Below are 17697 nucleotides of genomic sequence, written 5' to 3' on the forward strand. Positions count from 1 at the left end.
AAGCTGAGGGGCTGAGGAAGGCAATACCCTAGCAGACAGGCGGCGGTAATTTCCTGAGTCCTTCCAAGCGTCAGGCGCGACTCCAGATACCTCTGTGCCACCTCATTTCACTGCTCAGAGAAATCCTTTAGGTAAGCCCTGATTGGTCCCCTTTCTTACAGAGGAGGCAACAGCTCAGAGAGGTGAAGACACTTGCTCAAGGGCACACAGCTCATCGCGGCTCAGCCAGAATTTGATTCTAAGTCAACCTGGCCACAAACGTAAGCTTTCCATGGGGTGCACAGTAACAACCTGTGTGCTCTGTCATCGGGAAAGGGGTACGCTCTTCCCGTGGGCCATGAAATACCTAGACGCCCTCTGCTATCTAAGTAAGACCAAAGGAGAGTGCAGATTATTTCATATTTGCGACTTCCCCTGAAATTTTGGGGATAGCCCAAGTTCAGTGTTTCCCAAATTGTTTCTGGGACCCCATTCTGTTTTGTGTGACGTTAATAAGCGTTTTGTAAGAAAAGAGTTTCAAGAACTAATAATTTTAGGGAGTTCTGGGTTAAATTCATTTTGTGTAGTAGGTTCTGTGGTTTCAGGACTCGTCAGAGCCTTCATTAGGCCAAGAGGGTGCTACTGAATTCAGCGTTGCCCAAACTCATTTGATCACGGAACCCTTTTCTAATGAAGCATGTCCCAGAACAGAACTCACTTTGAGAAATGCTATCCTTGGACAAACAGGACTTTCTTTGTCTTGCTTGCTTTCCAAGCACATTAAAAACAGTAGAAAAGTTTAAATACGCTGAAACCTTAGACCACAAGAAAAATTACCTACTTCTCCCCTGGAATTGTCCCTGAGCCTTTAAAACACCTCCTGTCCTCAGGTGCACATCTGAATACAAGGCGACTCCAACATAAGGGGAGCTGTGTATGAGGGAAGCCCATGCTTTTCCCCCTGGGGAGACCTAAAAATCATGTTTAAAAGTTATATAGATATAAAACTTGAGTTTACCAACTTTTAGGGACTCGAAGGAGTCAAATGTTTACTTATCTTATATAATTTATTAATTGAGTTGGACATTTATTTTAAATGCCCTGTAATGTAAAATAACGTCGAGGCAGAAAATCGACTTTCTCCCGCTCACACGTATCATGAAACAATTCAATTCAAACTCTTTGCCGCACGTTTGTCTCAGGAAAGCCCCGTTAGTCGCCCTCCCGCAAGGCGTTCAGCTTGCGTCACATTCGCTTCTGCCTGAGTCGTTGAGAAATGCAGCCGTATTGAACCCCCCAGAAATGCCACCCCCGGGCCGCAAGCGCTGGTCCTCGTCGCACAAGGCCAGTTGTGACAGCTGGGCTGTTCCCCTGGTTCCCCCTGTAGGCGTCCGCCTGTGATGTCAACAATGTCCCTGCTTCCAGAGTGGTTTGTAAAGTGAGCTTGAGAAGACTTGCTTACGCGACATCAAACACTGGCAGGGCTGAGCCACAGCTCCTGGAATGACTCTGCAGTCTCCGGTTCCGACAGGTGAACGCCGGAATCTTCCAGAGCACTCGCTTTGATGCCCCAGTCCCTCCCAAATAGGACTCAGCTGCTCTAAAGAAAATAATGGGGGGGGGGCGCGCCCCTTGACACGAGAGATCTGGCAGAGACAGAAGTTTCTGGGCCTCCTTCTCTCCCGCGGGGTGACAGCAGGTCGGCCTCTCCGTTACAGATGGGCGCGTGCGGTATTTTGAAGGGAAGCCCTCCCAACTAGGAGGATGTCGGCGCTCTGGCAGCCTTGAGTGGGTTAAGCGCGAGCTCTGCCCTCCAGCTCGGGAAGGAGTCAGGCCTGATGTGGCACGGGCCTCTCGCTGCCCAGGGCCAGGAGGAGCGAGGGCAAGAAAGGAAAAATTATTGACTTAGGGAGAGCGCTCAATTGCAGCCTCATGAGTAAATGGGCCATTTATCCCCTGGCCCCGAGCTCCTTGAAAAGGTGGCCGTCCATCACGCTCTCCCCGGAGCTGGCCCTTGATGAGCTGTTCTATCAATGGGCTAATTTAGCTGATTACAGAGGAATTTGAGAGGAACGGGCCGCCCGAGCCTGGGTCCGGGCCAGCAATGCATTAAAGTCCAGCGGCGTCTCCATCACTCCCCACTCGGGGCCGACGGGGGCGTCTTATTCCTGAAAACATGTCCCATCTGATGGGCTTTCGTTAAACTCAGCTCCAGCTTATCAGGTGATAGGTGGGAAACCTGCTGCCACAGGGCCTGGATTGTTCTGTCCTCCGAGTCCTTGATGGCGGAGGACGGCCTCTGGGACCAGGGCCAGGCTATTCTCGGCTGCTGGTCAGCAGCCTGTCAACACCCAGCCCCATGGGATGGGGGTGCAGGAAGAGATGGAGAGGCCCAGGCCGGACTGTCGTTGCACTTTACCCCTCTGACTTTTTACAGTGCACAAGGTTTGGAAAATGCCCCACCATCTGCCAACTCAGGAGGCCTAAACTCACATACAGGTAGAATGGATGAACAACCATGCTAGGAATCTCCCCGCTCCTTTCAAAAGGAGTCACCTTTAAAATCTCTCTCAATAGCCTCTAACATTGCCTACAATTCCTGTCTTTTGGATTAAAGTATTGCCTTATCCAGCTACCCTACTTAAAACATTGACTTGTTAGCCATTTACACTTTAGTATGAGTTAGTCTATCCACTGTATTTAAGGTGCTAGGAACAGGACATATGAAGAAAGTTCAGAAGACAGAGGTCCATCCAGCAGAAGGAGGGCTGAGGGATGCTACATTGGAGAGCACAAAGGCTTTCAATTCTCTGCACAATTAGGGCACTGCAGGTTTCAATGGAGGGAAAAGGAAGGTACTTAAAGAGAAGGGAAGAGGGCCCGAGAATGTAAGAAGCTTGTTGCATTCTCAGTTTAACAGAGAGGGCTCCCAAATGTAGAAAAACATGAACCTTCCAGCTCAAACCTTTGTTTAAAGGAATAGGAGAAATGGGCTCATATAGACAGCTATAAAGCGACTCGGGTATCAGGCATTTCTATTAAGGAGGGTCTGAAACCATCCCCCTCTTTTTTAGTGGACTTTCCTATTAGGACGGTGTTGGTATGTAAGTAACCACATTTGTTTATTTCTCCAACTTAATCCCAAGCCCATCGGTATTTGGCAGAAATCTTTGGATTGCAAGCAACAGAAATCAAATTGAAACCAGCCTGGACAAAAGAGACTTTATTGGCTCGTGTAGCTTTAAAATTTAGAGGTCTGATTTCAGGCATGGCTGGATCTAGGGGTTCCAATGATGTTGCCAGTAATCTCTTCCCAGCTCTCAGCCCTCTTTCTCCCACTTTGTTGTTTCTCCCTCTTTGTTCCTAGACAGGCTTTCCACATGTCGTTTCGAAAAGGCTGCCAGGAGCTCCAGACTCACATTCTCCCAGCTCAGAAACCTGCTAGAAAGAGAATCTCTCTTTCCCGAGGGCTCCAGCGCCCAGAGCTGGTTCTCATGGACCCATTCGTGTCTCATACCCATCCCTCAACCAGTCACCGGGCCCACGGATGGACCGCTCCGTTAGCCAGACTGAGTCTCATGGCCAGCTTGGATGTGATGAGGGTCGGCCGTACCCAGGCTGTGTGCCCTGTGAGTGAGAGGGGTGCTCCTCCAAAGAGAGATCACGGGAAACAACAGCTTTCCCTGTTCAACAGATGGGTGCAAGAAAGTGTTCTGGGTTCCCACACGGACAATTCTAGATCCCGGTGGTGGTACCTCCAGGAGCAGGACCCATAAGCCCTCACCCAGACAAGTTCATCGCCCTCTGGAGATTTACTTCGTGTCCCGATAGTCTGAAATCTGCTGATCCTTTTAGATTTCCAACCCAGTTGGCTTGCCTGTGTCTTAAATGGTCCATCGAAGACCAGCTGCTGGGAGAAGAGGCTTGATCTCAGAGGAAGCGTGTGGGGTTGGGTTCCAGAAAGCAGATTCCTTTCTTCATCTCACGGAGTAACTTTGAGCCAAGCCAAATGACCTCTCTAAGCCCCTCGCTCGATCCAGCCCCACAAAGGGTGGTGAGTAAGAGCTTCTCTGGAACCAGCACTGTGTTTACATCAGCAGCTGTCCTGTGTGACCTGGGGATAGTAAATTAACCTCTCTGAACCTCAGTTCCTTCATCCATAAAATGAGGTTCAATAACCTCTACCCATTCGAATTGTTCTGATGATTGGATTCATCATACACTCGATGTTATTCGAGCTGCTACACTTGCCAGGCACAGTGCCAGGTACTGGGGAATATGAAAAATCAGCAAACTCAACAAAACTCTCCACTATTACGGAGTTTATATTCTAGCAGGGGAAACAGGCAATAGACATTAAGAAATAAGTAAATTATTTTGAGTGTTAAAGGATAGGTTCCATAGGGGGAAAAAATAGAGCAAAGCTGTAGACCTTAGGAGTGAATACGGAGGGGAGAAAAGTTTCAATATTGAATAGGATGGTCAGGGTGAGTCTCACCGAGAAGGTGACATTTGTGCAGACTTGAAGAAAAGGAGGGAGGGAGTGAGGAGGTGGGGAAAGAGTGTTGCAGTCAGAAAGAAGAGCTGGTGCAAAGGTCCTGAGGTTGGAACGTTTCTATATAGTCAAGAGCAACAAACAAGCCATTGTGGCTAGAGAGTGAGCAAGGAAATGGACAGAGAAGAAACAAGGGGTCAGATCCTGTAGGGCCTTGTGGCCACTATGAGGACATGAGCACATGAAGTGTTTAGCACAACTCGGCCCATGGAAGGTTCCAAGAAGTGGAAGGGTCATGATGAAGATGATGGTGACGATGCTGCTGCTGAGGGTGAAGATGCTGCTGCTGATACCCATGGTGAAGATGCTCATGCTGGTGGTGATGATGACCACAAGGTGATACGAGGTGGTGTCCTGCACTCCAGCCACAGCATCCAGGCTAACGCAGACATACTCTCACCTTTCTGAGCTGCTCTGAGGATTTCCAAATTAACACAAGCAATTTGCACTTTGAACCCGTGCTGAGAAAACGGCTCTGTAAACATAGGGTGTTTCCTGCCATCACGAGTCTTTATCATGTGCCCGACACCATTATCACCAGAAGGTCACCAGGTGGCACCCATTAGCAGGGCTGACATTTGCCCTGCTTCCACTTCGCTCTTCTTCCCTTCCTCCTGATATCGGCAGAAATGCCCTGAATCCCGCAAACCACCCCTGGATATTGTGTGTTCCTCACTCATGGCCTTTTGCCCAAACTGAGCGGGCCATTGCCTGGGTGATACATGAGATGTGAGTCCAAACTATCTGGATATTATTAACACCAACTGACAAGGCTCCAGGCTATCAGCATTGACATCATCTGACAGCGCCTGCCTCCTCGTGGCTCCGGGCTCCTGGAAGCCACTCCGAAGTGTAACTAATGCTTCTCCGATGGCCATCGCCCCAGCTGAGCGGCACCAGAGCACCGTTTCTCTGAAGAGGAGTTTCCCAAGCACGTCCAGCACACGGAGAGACACACATGGGAGGTTGTTGAGATGGCCTCTGAGGATGTCCCGTCCCCTGACCTCTGACCTGACTAAGTGAGCTCCTCCTGTCACCTAAATTCATGTTCCAAAGCCACTGCAGTGGGAAGGCTCTTTTTCTGAAGTTTCATTCGGAAACGGTCGAACTATTCGTTGTCTTCCGAATGCCCCCGGGAAGGTCCAGACTCCTTAGACGAGGCTCTCCATGACCAGGCCTCTGCCCTCCTCTCCAGCTTCGTCTCCCACCAGCCCCTCCAGCCAGGTCGAGAACTTGAGAGCTGCTATGCCTTCACCTCCCTATCGCCCATGCTGTTCCCTCAGCCTGGCCAGCCCCGGTGTGTCCACCTCGCCCGTGAAGCCTTTGTAGACCCCCAACCCTGGCCAGGAGCCCCTGCCATGTGGCCACCCGTCCACAACCCCATGGCAGCTCGTCCCGCCCATGCTGTGATGTGCCTTGATGTGGCTCTCTCATCTCCAGACATGGTACCCACTCCCCCTCGGCTCTCCACCCCTGAGGAAGGGATCTACTCATAGCAGATGCTCGTAGCTGTTAGTCCCTTGGACAGAAGAACCAGTTGTGTGCTTAGTCACATCTGATCCTCACTTCATGCCCCAAAGCAGTTGGAGACACAGAGTCCAGAGTGCACTGTAGCAGGCTGGATTGGCAGACCGGGGTTCAGATCTCTTCTCCATCTCTTATCAGCAGATACCTTGGGTAACTCGACCTTTCTAGTCACAGTTCGTCCACCTCTACAAGGGGGCTAGCACTCACCACTTCTTAGAGCTATGCTGAGGACTAAACAAGATATTCTAGTGGGTATTCAGTGAGTGTGAATAATCATGATTATTATGTTCTCCACGGTGAAGGCAGTGGTCCCCACATCCACAAAGCTAAGGATGTTTGTCTATTTGTTCCCTGATGTTTTGCAGGTGCGTGCCACAGTGCCTGGCACATAGTAGGTACTCAAAAAGCATTTAATGGGGGCCAGCCCTGTGGCGCAGAGGATAAGTGAGCACATTTCACTTCGGCGGCCCGGGGTTCACTGATTCAGATCCCGGGTGTGGACATGGCACCGCTTGGCAGGCCATGCTGTGGTAGGTGTCCCACATATAGAGTAGAGGAAGATGGGCATGGATGTTAGCTCAGGGCCAGTCTTCCTCAGCAAAAAGAGGAGGATTGGCAGCAGATGTTAGCTCAGGACTAATCTTCCTCAAAAAAAAAAAAAATTTAATAAATGAACAAACAAGCTGGTCTTGCTGGATGGAGGGAGAAGCTCATTGTATCTTTAGAATTATTGGCTTCACCTGTAGGATTCCCAAGATGTCATTTCCCCATTCCCAGAGGCCCTTGGGTGGCAGGGCACGGGCGGAACATTTGAACGGGCTCCCCGTGGTCACTCTGTTCTCCATCGCTTCAGGAGCCTCAGCATCCGATGACTCGCATCTCCATCATCCCCCCTCCTTTCGCAGTGCATCCCTGCCCTTCCAGCCCCGGTGTCTAAAAGCCCCATATTAGCGTCAGAAACGCTCGTTGCTCCCGGGCTGATATTATTTTCGTGAGGCCCAGGGACCCCGCAGAGGCTTTTAAGTGAATACTTGGTAATAGAACAATCAACTTAAAAGATTAGTGTGACACAGACCATGAAATAGAAAGTATTGTGGCCAATTGATTTGGACCACACTTATGGGTTTGTGAAATGAATTTCATTTTCTGGACCAAATGGAAGCCCGTCTTATAAATCACTGCCGCTCTTGGAGATTAATAAGGGAAACAGGCTTGATTAAGAATTCAGAGCATTGGGCCCCTTGCAGATTTATGGACCCAGAGGTCTTGCCACAGGGATTTCAAGATGTCCCACCTGTTAATTGTCATTTAGGAAGATTAACCCTGGGGCTTCTGGCTAAGATTTGAGGGCAGGGCCGTAGCTCTGTTGGGGAAATAAGGTAGATTCTAAGAAATGCGTTTCTCCGTGCGTTTCCAACCGTCCCCCAGAATGGACTAGTCTTGTGGCCTTTGACGTAACGTTCTGCGGAGTGTTTGCTAAATTCTGGCCAGGTGGGGAATTTGATTTGAAAATCCTTCCTCATGTCTGCTCAGACTTGGCAGAGCAGGGTTGAGTCAAGATTTTCAAATAAAAACGAAACAAAAGCAACAGGAGAGAAAGGTATGTAATGAAAGGGAGCAAATGCGAAACAGCCCCATCCTCTCTCTGATGCTCGCACACCCTGCCTGTGGGAAGGTTTACGTCGAGGGCTAAGGCATTTGGCGTTCGAGAGTGTCTTTGGAATTCCTTATCTGTCGAAGTTCATCTGCTCAAGACCAAGAAGAGAGCAGAGCTTGTGAAGCTGGTGTGGGGAGAGGGAACAGGAGCACGCTGACAAGGTGCACGCTCACTGGGACAGAACCAGCCTGTTACCCAGTGAACTGTCCCGCTTTGGGATCCAGTATTTGCAAACGTGTGCTCTGCACACAGGGAGGCAGGCTATCTCACACTCTACTCTGTAATATTTTTGGCCCTGATGGTTTCAAATCTAGCAAAAGTTATTCAGGACGGCGTCAATAATGATGAGAAAGGAAGGACGACGGAGGTTTTTGAAAGGCTGATAATGTTCTGCTTCTTGATCTGGATGTGAAATTTTATCAAGCTTTATACTTAAGGTGTTCACATTTCTGATATTTCTATTTCAATAAAAAGTTAAATCTTTAAAAAGCAGCATGAGACTGTTGGAACCTAATGAGTATGTCTATTATTCTGCAAAATACTGGTAGATGGCTTAAGTGAAAACACCAATTAGGACACCTCGTGTGTGGTTTGTTTTCCTCCAGGCATTCATTCATTCATTCATTCATTCAACAAGCGCAGTAAGCCAACTCTGTTTATTCTACAAGATTCTGTTTTACCTTCTTCGGGGACTGGTCATTATCTAAAATTATCTTGCCATTTATTTATGACGTATCATTTGTCTTCTCCCAAGAGAATGCACCCTCCTGGGAGCCGGGACCTTGTCTTTCCTGTCACCGTGGGATCGCCAGAGCCTGGCACATAGTAAGCACTGAATGAATATTTGCTGGTTTCCCAAATAAAAGAAATCCAGGTCGTTCCCTCAGCTCCGGAGCCTGCGGATGCAAACCCCAAGAGCAGCACTAGGGCGCATGGTCATTTTCAGTCAGCAAATATCAGCGAGCATCTGGAGGCTCTGGAATTATAGCCCCGAGCAAAACTGAAACAATCCTGCGCAGACTCCCGCCTCTGGAGCTTAGGGTGGGGGAAAAAAGCAATTAAGGTAACAGGTGATAAGAGTCATGAAAGCGGAAAAAGAAAGTGTCACTGGAGGTCGGGAAGAATGCAATTAGAAGTGAGACGAAGCACAGGCAACAGAAGCAAAAACAGACAAGTGGGACTCCATCAAACTGAAAAGCTTCTGCACAGCAAGGGAAACAATCAACAGAGTGAAAAGGCAACCTGCGGAATGGGAGAAAATATTTGCAAAAAATAATCTGATAAAGGATTAATATCCTAAATATATACGGAGCTGTTACAACTCAATAGCAAAAAATAATAATAATAATAACCCAATTAGAAGATGGGCAAAGGACCTGAATAGACATTTCTCAAAAAAAAGACATACAACGGGTAGATAAAGAGGCGTTCACCATCACTAATCGTCAGGGAAATGCGAATCAAAATCACAATGAGCTGTCACCTCACACCTGTCAGGATGGCTATTGTCAAACAGACAAGAGATAACAAATGTTCAGGAGGACGTGGAGCAAAGGGAAGCTTTGGGCACTGTGGGTGGGCACGTAAATGGGTGCCGCCACTATGGAAAACACTATGGAGATTCCTCTAAAGAATAAAAATGGAACTACTATATGACCCAGCTATTCTACTTCTGGGTATGTATCCAGACGAATTGAAATCAGGATCTCAAAGAGGCATCTGCACCCCCATGTTCACTGCAGCATCATTCACAACATCCAAGACATGGAAAAACCTAAATGTCCACCAGTGGATGAATGGATAACGCAAATGTGGTATATACATACAACGGAATATTATTCAGCCTTAAAAATAAAGGAATCTTGCCATTTGCGACAACACGCATGAAACTAGAGGACATGATGCTAAATGAAATAAGCCAGACACAGAAGGACAAATACTGCATGATTTCACTTAGATGAGGAACCTAAAATAATCAAACTCATGGAAGCAGAGAGTGGAATGGAGGTTCCCAGGGGCCGGGGAGGGGAAATGCAGAGGTGATGGTCAGAAGGCGCAAAGCTTCAGTGACACAAGATGATCGAGTCCTAGAGATCCACTGTGCAGCATAACGATCAGCGTTAACCACACTGTATTGTATACTTAGAATTTTGCTAAGGAGGTAGATGTGAAGTGTTCCTATCACCAAAAATATAAAATAAAATAAGGTACAATAGAATAAAAATATAAAATAAAATAAGGTACAATAGAATAAAAACACAGAGGAGAGGAGGAAACTTTCGGAGGTGATGGATGTGTTTATGTGTAGACGGTGGTGATGGTTTCACGGGTGCATACTTATTTCCAACTCATCAAGTTGTACAATAAATATGTAAAGCTTTGTGTATGTAATCATACCTCAATAAAGTGTTTTTTTAAAAAAAGAAAGAAGGAGAAGGAGAAGTGAGAGAGAATGAAGTGGATGCTCACTGCAGATGCTCAGTAAAGAGCTGAGCCACCTCGAAGGTGGAAACTGGAATATATAGCACAGACTAGCTCTGAAGACCCCAGAGCCCCTTCCGCCAAGAAGCTCTGCTGAATTCCCCTCACATCCCCGTCATAAGCCCGTTCACCTTGAGTTTTAGCCTAAGTTAGAATCTCTTAAAACCAAGTGCTGTGGACCACATTGTGCCCCCCCCAAACCCCAAATTCTTGTGTTGAAGCCTTAACCCCCAGTGTGACTATTTTTGGAGATGGGGCTTTTAAGGAAGTACTTAAGGTTCAATGAGGCCATAAGGGTGGTGGCCCAACAGAGCTGGTGTCCTTACAAGAAAAGGAAGGGACCCCTAGAGCTCTCTCTCCACACACGTGCACCCAGAAAAGGCCACGCGAGGACACAGCAAGAAGGCAGCGGTCTGCAAGCCAAGGAGAGAGGTCTCACTAGAAACCACCTCTGCTGGTGCCTTGATCTTGGACTTCCAGCTTCCAGAACTGGGAGGAAATAAATTTCTGTTGTTTCGTCCATCCAGTCTGTGGTATTTTGCTAGAGCAGCCTAAGCAGACTAAGATCCCAAGTGTATCGGGGTTTGTGCCTTTCAGTTGCACATTTTAGCTGGAACTCTGCTAATACAGATGTGCCACGAAGGCCCTAGTGGAGCAGCTTTTATTAGCCCAGAAAGAGTCATTTACCATCAGTATATTACTAGACATCCTATAAATCCTGCTAGGGATGGGCGATCAGAAGGGATCATTGGCAATGGTTTAAACATCGTCCCTGTAAACTGTCTTCCGGTTCATTCATTCATCCAACAATTACTGAGCGCCAGCCAGGCACCCAGGTTGGCCAGGCCCCAGGGAAGCAACAGTAAACAAGGCATAGCACGTCCTGCTCTCATGGGGATGTTCTAGTGTGGAGGGACCGAAAATAAACAAGACAACATCAAAGAGTGCTAAGGGCTCTGAAGGAAACTGGAATAGGGTGACACGATGGGGAGCCATAGAGGGGGGTGGTTGACTGGATGGTCATGGAAGGTCGCTAAGAGGAGGTGGCATCCTGATGGTGCTGAGACCTAAAAGGCCAGCAGGGGGCCAGCCGACAAGAAGACCTGGAGAGAGAGCATTTCAGGGGTACAGGGGCGATCACCCTGAGACAGAAATGAGGTCACGTCAAAGCCCCTTCAGCCGAAACTTAGAATGAATGCTGGATTTGAAGGGAGGAGCAGCTCCTCAGCAACTCTCTGCTGCTTGAACCGGAGAATCGCTCACCTGTTTCATCGTATGCCGTCCACACCTTACCTCCAGCCGACGTGGGTACACCAGAAGTTCCCAGAGCACTGGACCAGGCTGATCCAGCAGACGTGGGTGTGGATCCCGCCCCACCTCTTGTCAGCATCAGGGGCTATTGAGAGCAGTGCACTCGTAGGGGAGGGCAATATTTATCTAGTTGGATGCCATTTGTTCAAATCTTATTGTGTCCCTCAACTTCGTTATTGAAAGAGTGGTCCTCAGACCAGCAGCATCAACATCTCCTGGGAGCTTATTAGGAACACAGGATCTCTTGCCCCACCCATACCTACAGATCAGAACCTGCATTTCAGCAGATCCACATGAACGTCATAGATTGAGGCTCATTGCCCTGCAAACCACTTTGCACCCCTCATTTTATTTCATCCTTGGAAGAAAGACATTAGAAGATGCAGACCCATATGCAAAAACATGACTTCGTCCTCTTCTGCTTCATCTTTGACTCACACCCACTTCGTTTAATAGGTCTAGAGAAATACAATGACGACGTGGGTGGGCAGAGGCACGATTCAGGAAACAGACAAATCTGGAGATGGCTCCTCAGTCAGAAGGGCTCAGAAGGAAGGAGACCCAGAAATGTTTGGTCTTCTTTTTCTATTCAGCTCGTCCCAGAAATCAGAGTCAAATGGGGACAGATTCCCCCCCGAGGAAAACCGAGACCAACCAGCCGCACTGAGTCATGACTAGGGCGCTTTACGGGAGGCGGGATGGTCCTTTGGAAGAAGCTCTTGTATGTCCCAGAAAGGGGGCAATTACCAGCAGTGGTTACACACTGCTTCAGGGGCCCCCGGCCCTCAGGACCAGAGGTCTGTCTTCACCGAGGAATCGGACTGTTGCTACTTCTGAATCAGAGTTATCTTCAGTGGGGAAGAGCCTCCAGAATTTGGCCAGATACAGCTGGTGCAGCAAGGGGTCATTTTCCCGGAAAATTAGGGCAGTCGTGCCTACAAAGCCTGAAGCAGGAAACTGCAGGGTCAGTTGAAATGGTCTCAGCATCCACGGGTCAAATTAAAAGCCAAAGAGAAGAATATAATCTATAATTCAGGAGCCCCACCAGAGCAGAATAACGACATTAGAGGGAAACGCATCCACACATGCAGGAGCGCCTCCATTGCCTGCACGTCTTCAGGAAAACGATTACGATTATTTTGCCCAGGAAGGAAAAATGTTTCCGAGAATCGATGAAGGACACTGTTCAGAAACGTCCATAAGCTGGCTTAGGAGATAGCACAGGAAGGACCCGAGTACTTTACAGATCGTCTAAAGGTGCTGATGGTGCAATCAATTACTCAGGCAATCCTCTAACTTTAGGAGCATCCTCTGAAAGATGGATTTTCCCATCCCTGCCCCTCAAAGTCGTCCTCCCAGGTCATCAATTCTGCCCACCCTCCAGGAGCAGAAAGTAAGGAGATGAACCACGCACGAGGACGCCTCACAGAAGTTCCAAGGCCGCCCTTGACCTCCCTCCCTCCCATCACTGGGTTGAGATGGGGATCCATCAGGGAGGGAAATCCAAACCGCAGCCCCAAGGTCACAGGAATGGAAAACCAAACCCTGGGCAACACAGATTCCCATACAGAGACAACTGAGATTTCTCTAGACCAAGGGTCAGCAAACTTTTTTCTGTCAAGGCCCAGGTAGTAAATATTTTAGACTTTGCAAATTGTAGGGTCTCTGTAGCAGCTGCTCAACCCTGCCAGTGTAGCCCGAAAGCAGCCAGAGACGATATGTAAGGAAATGAGCATGGAGTGTTCCAATAAAACTTTATGGACAAAAACAAGTAGTGGGCCAGATTTGGCCCACGGGCCAGAGTTTGCTAACCCCTGATGCAGAACAATTTTGTCCTATCTTCTCATTTTACAGATAGAGGCCACACACCTTGGTCAACAGAGCTCGAGCTGAATTCAGGCCTGAAACGTTGACTCCGCCTTTTAAAACTCTCTCCACCAAACCACATGGTCCCTTCCTCCCTTCCTTTCTGCCTTCCCTCCTTTATTATGTGCTAAATACTGGGGAGACCATCACAAACACACAGGCCCTGCATTCCCGAGCCTCCAGCCTAGAGCCATCCCCAGAAACCAGTCTTTAAATAAGCTTACTTCCAGAATCAGCATTAAGTTTGCATTGGCTTGTAAATATTAATATTCTCAACCACTGCAATTAAATCATTAGAAAAGTACTGACTTGAGGCATGCAATACTTCTGAAAATGTGTTCTCCCTTTTCATAGGTACATAATTATTTCTTGATTAATTATACAACTCATCATGCTCCCTGAAGGGAAAAAAATTTTGATGTGAGTGGAAAGACAAATGGCCCATTATCTCATCGTTCAAAGCTATCTACATTAGCAATCGAGCGTGTATTCTTTTGCTTTTTATTTATCTTTACATAGACACAGAGATACGGGAGAAGATGTGCGTAAGGGCGAGTTGGGGACAGGACGGTAACAAAAATGAGATCTTTCTAGCACGCGTTCCGCACAGGTGCAGCGCTGGCTTCACGGTAAAATGCACATTCATTCCCACCAACTGACTTACCAATCGTTTTTGGGAACAGCCGGTTGTGAGCTGGCATTTGTCCGAGTTTCTCAAAAGCCGGTGGGGTCTAAGACGCAGCGGTGTTGGTGGGGTTGGGGCGAGGCAGGAAGACGGGCAGGAAAGCTTCTGATCTTATCCACATTAGGAAAGGTGACGATACGAGCCTCATCCTTGAGTGTTTAATTTTTTAGCAGCATTGCCTAATGGTCTCACCTTTTTGGATGACTTTGAGGGTCCAGAAATAAGCAAGCCACCATTAGCAGAGAATATCGTTTACAAAGATCCTGACCCACGAGCATCTGTGGATAAATAACCCATGGATGGGACCGATTTGGCACAGGCCTCCAGGGAGTGGACTGGGGTTTTTTTACCTTCTCCATCTCAGATTTATGAACCTGACAAGCAAGGAAAACGTGAGACCCTCTCAGGCTGGGGCGACTCGGGGTTGTGACATCGAAAACCCCAGGAGCTCAGTGGTTCCCTCCTCTTTGAGTGGCGCCTCCTGTCCGGTAAATCATCCGTGTCGTGAGCCAATTCAAGCACAGCCATTTTCGGAAGCTGGCAAGCGGAGCACTTTATGATCCATCCTGATTAATCCCAACCATCCGTTTTCGAGCCCTGACGAGACAAAAGTATTCATTTAGGATTTTCTCATTTGCAAGCGACAGATGCCAACTTTGGATTACGTAAGCCAAGCAGGGCATTCTCGGAAGATTACTGGGTGGGTCGCAAACCCTGAAAAATGGACTCAGAAAAGACAAGAAGCAGGGCACTGGAGGCAGAAGTGGGAACTAAAAGCGACATTCTTCAAGGCACTATGGGCTGGATGAATCGGCTCCCACCATTTTTAGACTTTGCACCACTCTGCTCAGGACTTCATTTTCTGGAGAGCCCATCTGATCTTCTGGGGTCCCACACTCACCCCACAACTAGGGACAGACAACACGTTGACTGACATCCCCACCATTGAGAGAAGGGTGGCTTCCCCCAAGCAAAGCTGGACTGATGTTTCCGGGGAGAAGGGGCATGGATGCCAAGGAGGCAGAAATCACAGATGGCTGCAGGAGATGTGCTGCAGCTCAAAGCTGACTTCAGTTAGACACAATCAGAGGAGCTCACAGTCCGCAGAATGCATGGTTGGTTGTCCTTCTGTAGCCTAGTGGCCCATTCTTCCTTAGGCAGGTGATATCTGGGGGGCCTAGGGGGCAGGCTACATTTCTGAGCTTTCCTCACAGCTAGGTATGATCATGTAATCAAGTTCTGAGTTCTGGACAAAAGAATGTAAGCAAAAGCGGCTTTGCTCTTTTGCTGGCTAGAATGAGGATATGATGGCTTGAGCTAGAGCAGCTATATTGGGCCATGAGGTAACTTTGGAAATAGAGGCATGCATGGCACAGCAGCAAGCTTGATCTTGACTGCTCACCTCTGGACTTTGAAAAGACTGAGAAATAAACATCTAGCTTGTTTACGCAATCAAAATTTGGAGCTTTCTGTGATAATCAATCTAGTCCTAGGTAATGCAGAGTGTGTATGGGGTAACTGTCATTCAAGAGAGTCAAAGCAAAAGCAATGGAGATTCGGGAAGCCAAAATCCCGAGCTACATGGAGACAGAGAATCAGGGAAGGTTTCGTGGAGAAGGGTGTGTTTGAGGCAGGAATTGTGGAATGAGAAAGGGACAGGAGTGAAGAGGGCCCGTCAGTCCAGCCAAAGAGAATAGCGTAAGGAAAGGCAAAGAGCAGAAGAGCTTCCTTGGCTGTGTGTGACTGAGGCCGATTTTTCATACACAGGAGACTGATGAAGATAACGCCGAGAAACAGGGGTGTTGGGTCAGATTCTGGAAGGTTTTGAACTCTAAGATAAAGAGTTAAAACTTTGTCCTCTAGGCCAGGGGTCAGCAACCGTTCCCTGTAAAGGTCCAGATAGTAAATATTTCAAGCTTTGTGGACCACATACAGTCTCTGTTGTGACTGCCTTGTTACAGACAAAAGCCACTATGTAAATGAACAGGCATGACTGTGTTCCAATAAAACTTTATTTATAAAAGCAGAAGTCCAGCCCACAGACCTTGGCTTGCTAACCCCTGCTATAGGCTTCAAATCCCCAAAGTGTATTGCCTTGACCACCTGTGCCTGAATATGCTGCAACAGAAACATGGTTCCGTCAGCAAAGAACACTGGGAAAGAGTACATCCTCTCTCCATCGCCTAGAGAGTCACAATGCACGTTAGTACAGTAAAGGCTCTGATAAGTCCTGCAGGAAGGAAACCTGTGGGACCTTGTTTAACACCCCCGCACTTCTCTAACTTATTTTATGACATTTTTAGTTCTACAGAAGAGTCCTTGGAAACCTTGTGTAAGTGATGGGGAGCCAGTGACGAGGCCCCACTAAACCAGGGGCTTCCAAATGCTGCATTATGCTGAAGTTTTCATCAGCCCTCTGTGCAATGATCAAAGCCACATCGATGTAGTAAGTTTCTCAAAACGCAAACTTCATTTGATTTGCAGAGCTGTTCTTAATTTGGAAATTATGGTCCTTCTAATTTGATGTTCCATTTTTTTTCTTTTATAACGTGCTAGTTTTAAAAGAGAGTAACCATCATTCTTTTCAAAGTACTTAGTAGACAAAATTAAAACCTGACAGCTCTATGATGAGCCCCAGACAATATTTTTGCTTTAATTTTTAATTGTGCAATTAGCACACATACAGAAAACAGCACAAAGTGTAGCTATACAGCTGAATTATCGTAAAGTGAACACCCGTGTAACCACAATTTGGGTCAAACAATAAAATATTCTCAGTGTCCCGAAGTCCTTCTGTTGTCCCTTGCTTTTCATCACTGCCTCGCTCCTCTCCAAAGGAAATCACCCCCCTGATTTCTAACTAAAAGTTAGATACTTTTTAGTTTTCTAAGTGGAATTATAAGTTGCATATTCTTTTGTACCTGGAGGGGGGAGGGGGGTTTGCCCAACGTGTTTCTGACTGTCATCCATGGTGTTGCGTTTAGCACAAGTTCATTTAATTTTTCGTGATGCACAGTATCCCATTGCATGATGGGCAATTCCACTTGCTGCCAGTTTGCAGCTGGCTGCCGGGAACACTTTGTGCATGCATTTTTTCACATGGGCACACATTTCTGTTGCATACACACACACACACACACACATAGGTGTGGCATTGCTGGACCATAGATATGAATACAGTCCCACTTTGGTTGGGTTAGCCGTATGTCCCTGGATGGTCCCAATCGATGTCCATTGAACCGGTTAACAGTGCCCTCTTTCCTTCTCAAAAGTGAACTGGTTTGGACAATAAATGATGTGGCCACCTTATCTGTAGTGGGTGACCCCAAACCACTTTCCAAAGAGGTTGTGCCAATTACACTCCCACCAACACTGTGGGAGTTCTAGTTGTTCCACATCCTTGCCAACACTTAGTATTAACAGTCTTTTTAATTTGAGCCACTCTGGTGGGTGAGTAGTATCTTATTGCGGCTTTCATTAGAATTTCTCCAACGTCTCATAAAATTGAGCACTTTTTCATAAACGTCTTGACTATCTGGATACTGTCTTTTGAACGTTCCTTTTCAAGTCTCTTGTCTGTCTTTCTGCATGGTTGTGCCATCATTTTCTTATAGATTTGGGAGGGGTTTCTTTACA

Source organism: Equus asinus, chromosome 8, assembly GCF_041296235.1.
Source record: "Equus asinus isolate D_3611 breed Donkey chromosome 8, EquAss-T2T_v2, whole genome shotgun sequence".
Taxonomy (NCBI): Eukaryota; Metazoa; Chordata; class Mammalia; order Perissodactyla; family Equidae; genus Equus; species Equus asinus.